Genomic DNA, 4,066 nt, shown 5'->3' with positions numbered 1-4,066 from the left:
CTACGAATGGCGAAAAAATTTCCGACGCTTTGTTTTCTGCATCGACAATCTAATCGCACAGCCTTTGTTGCCAAAGTGTTTTCGTTGCAGTTTGCTTCTTCCTCTGCGAAGTAGTACTGTGATTTCTTACACATTCCAGCCACGTATCAGCTCAGTATGAAAGTAGCCTTGATGACAATAGAGAAGAAATCTATCATTTCAAGGTTCTGGTACGATGTTTGGTTTCCGCTCTTCGACGTGTCCGAAAAGTTCATACTACTAGGAATCTGTATTTTTCTTTTGTTTCCTTCACTTCTTGCTCAATATACATATTGAATAACATCGGGGACAGGCTACAACCCTGTCTCACTCCCTTCCCAACCACTGCTCCCTTTCATGTCCCTCGACTCTTATAACTGCCATCTGGTTTCTGCACAAATTGTAAATAGCCTTTCGCTCCCTGTATTTTACCCCTGCCACCTTTAGAATTTGAAAGAGAGTATTCCAGTCAACAATGTCAAAAGCTTTCTCTAAGTCTACAAATGCTAGAAATGTAGGTTTGCCTTTCCTTAATCTATTTTCTAAGGTAAGTCGTAGGGTCAGTATTGCGTCACGTGCTCCAACATTTCTGCAGAATCCAAACTGATCTTCGCCGAGGTCGGCTTCTACCAGTTTTTCCATTCGTCTGTAAAGAATTCGCGTTAGTATTTTGCAGCTGTGACTTATTAAACTGATAGTTCGGTAATTTTCACATCTGTCAACACCTGCTTTCTTTGGGATTGGAATTATCATATTCTTCTTGAAGTCTGAGGGTATTTCGCCTGTCTCATACATCTTCCTCACCAGATGGTAGAGTTTTGTCATGGCTTGCTCTCCCAATACACTCTTCTATACACAGTTAAGCCGAATACGTTTTTCCGCCAGTTCTCCGTCCCTGCGGCCGACAGAGCTTTGCCACTGCCTCAGCTGCTGACTGTCGCTGCTGGCGCTCCGAAATGTCGGCAGTTCCACTCCTTCGCGAGTGACGGCGGTTTCCTGGCCTAAAGGAAAGCGGGAAAAGTTTTTCGAATATGCCCACAGAAGTACGTCGCGTCGCCTGCCATTTACAAGATGCGTAACCATTCCCACATGTCATAATCACACTCCTAGTCGGGCCGGCCTGAGTGGCCGAGCGGTTAAAGGCGCTACAGTCTGGAACCGCGCGACCGCTACGGTCGCAGGTTCGAATCCTGCCTCGGGCATGGATGTGTGTGATGTCCTTAGGTTAGTTCGGTATAAGTAGTTCTAAGTTCTAGGGGACTTATGACCACAGCAGTTGAGTCCCATAGTGCTCAGAGGCATTTTTGAACTCCTAGTCGCTGGCCAGTTGCACTGTTTTAATGCATCCGGACACTGCTGTTTCGCAGTCCGCACATTCATGGTTGGCCTTCTGTCACAGCTGCCTCCAGCTGATGGTATCCTAAACTTCTGAGGAGGAGGGGGAGGAGCTTTTGTGAGAAAATCTTCAAGAAAACACGTATGGAAATCGTCAAAAAATACCGTCAAAACATATTTATCCGTGCCAGGTAACGCATGTGATTCTGTTTTACTATGCTCACCTGGAGCGTAAATACGTTACACACGTATTTACGCTTCAAGGTTATGAAGACTTGAAACGGCTGAATCAAGGCGAAATCTTAGTCATGTCCGCATTGTCAACGTGTATTTTGTCAACAGGCATCGATTGTGAAGACGTAATAAAAATAGTCGACAATATCATCTGTTTTGTGCGGATGGGGAATTTAAAGGCAGTGTGAGAAACTTTTTCCTTCCATGGGGCAATGTGTCCAACAGTTGCTTCTCTGTTTCGACATATCCCATTCGTAACTGGCTACTGATGAAAAAAGATCTATCCAGGACCTTCACACACTGCATCTGTGAGAACAAAGATCACGTTCAAGACAAACAGCAGTTGACTGAGAAGGCGGTAGAAAAGTAGAACAAAAACTTTGTCTCATCCATATTCTTTTGTCCTGTTGCTGGGCAGAGCCGTTCGCGTGATCGAACGCCACCAAAGCTTCATTCGTTATACGCCGCTCGTTGGCCAGTGTAAAACTTTGGACTCGCACCATTGTTCGTTCCTTCGACCAACCTCGAAATTCTGCGTAAGTGTCCTTCATATTCTTGCCACATATTAAAATGCTCTGACAATTTTTTTTATTATCGCGTGAAAGAAAAGTTATCATTTTGATTTCCTGTTATTGAATGAGCTGTCCCTCGTGTCGCATCGCAGAGTTGTCCCACAAGTCAGTGCGATTTGTATATCTGTGTACTCTTTCTTCATCATTCCCCAGTGTGGGACAAGCACATCTGCGAGAAATTTGTTATCATACAATTATTATCTACTGTTTGAATCTCTGATTTGTTGGTAATATACATATTTAGCGATGTGTGTGACGTCTTCAAATCGTCTCTTTGACAGTAAAATAGTAGGACTGTTAACACATTCCACATAGGGCCGTCATTGCAGATCGATCTGCCAATAGCAGTTCTGTCTTATCACGGAAACACTGCAATTTCGATGCTGCAAATGTCCTTATAACCACAGCCAACCTCTCGCTTAGGGGCATAGGCTCCATCACACAACACTGATTGATTACCCTATCACAAGTTTTCTGGCCATCCCTAAACGCCTAATCTTTTCAGGTGCAAAACCCTTCCACCAGTGCCCGCCTCGCATTTCTTTCGACAACCAGCGTAACCCTGGTCGGTTAACAGAGGAGCCGCTAACGATGTTGTGGGCCTGGATAAGACTTTTGAACATCCCCTTACGTCTGACCTCATCATACTCTTCCAACTTATATTTTCACTGGCGTCCGTAAGGGATTCGTTCTCTACATTACTTGTTGACCTCTTCGTTTCGCAATACTAAAACACCACTAAGTTCGTTTCATTGTCCATATTTTGCTCAGCGGAGACCATGGGTCTGAAACGTATGAATCTTGGAACGTACCGCAGACGTTCGTTCCGGCTAGTAGAATCGATTAAGGTTTAACCTGTAAACTTGACTACAGAAGAGTAGTTTCCGAAATTTTGGTCATCCCAATATTGTGTCCCGCGAGGTCGCCGTCTGTATCGCGCCGTTCGTCTTGGCTGCTCAGTACAAATATGGAAACTCGCAGCAGGTATCCGATTCTGTTAGCCCACCTTGATGCAGGGCTAGAAGCAATATTCACCACATTTCAGTATAATCAAAACAGTTAATAAGTAGAATAGTGTTTGCCTCTCGTCAGGAGAAGGAGTAGGGGCTACTTGGTTCCATAGAGTATCGTCCTTGTGTCGTAGATATATATCAAACTAAGAAAGAGTAATCAATTTCACCGTATTCATGCTGCTCCGAAACGTTACTTCAACATCATAGACGGTATAAATTTTTTTCGTCTTTAATTTTAAACGCATTGGCAACCGGCCAACGGTGCTTGCTTTCACTAATACCTATTGTGTGGCGCCTCATACGTTGCTCTGCAATAGCGTGACAGACACTCTTGTCCGACATTTCTGCGTCCACCACTCTACTAGAGGACTTTTTGTAACCAAGAAACGTATTTCACGTTTAATTCAGTAGTGCTTCGTTTTAAGTGTCACATTTCCTTTTACGTAGTTACTGTCTACTGAATTTTAAAATTACTAGTCGCTACCAACGTATTCCAGCCATTTTGCCGTTCTTAGCACTTTCTACCAAAGATTAAGTGTACTGCACTCGTGAGAATTCGAACAGCAGAGTGTAATGCATCGTCTGGTATACACAGGGCGCGGAAAACCAGTCTGACGAAGACAGTATCAAATGAAGGAATCTGAGTATAGAAAATACAGGTCGCAATTAAATCCATAAACCACTATGCCAGCATGAAAACGGTGGTCAGTTTGAACATTTTCTATGCATACTCATGTTAACTAAGTGGTCCCTCATTTTTCACTAATTTGGACCTTTTTGAGATATATCCAAACAAGAAACATGGACATGTGATTGTTCTCATTCCTGAAGAAGTACTATCTCGTTCGTCAGCTAAATACGATAGACGTGTTAGTGATGTTTTAAATTTATCTT

The 4,066-nt window shown here is 43.4% G+C and overlaps 1 non-coding gene across 1 annotated transcript; it reads left to right on the top strand.

Annotated features, from left to right (window-relative positions):
• Window positions 1-1,136: 1,136 nt before the first annotated feature.
• Window positions 1,137-1,220, top strand: Trnas-gga. Its single transcript is given in 2 exon segments — window positions 1,137-1,176; window positions 1,186-1,220. It is a non-coding gene; the product is annotated as a tRNA-Ser (tRNA).
• Window positions 1,221-4,066: the final 2,846 nt, after the last annotated feature.

The sequence above is a fragment of the Schistocerca americana genome, chromosome 11, assembly GCF_021461395.2.
Source record: "Schistocerca americana isolate TAMUIC-IGC-003095 chromosome 11, iqSchAmer2.1, whole genome shotgun sequence".
Classification (NCBI taxonomy): domain Eukaryota; kingdom Metazoa; phylum Arthropoda; class Insecta; order Orthoptera; family Acrididae; genus Schistocerca; species Schistocerca americana.
This window is presented reverse-complemented; position numbering and strand designations above follow the sequence as displayed.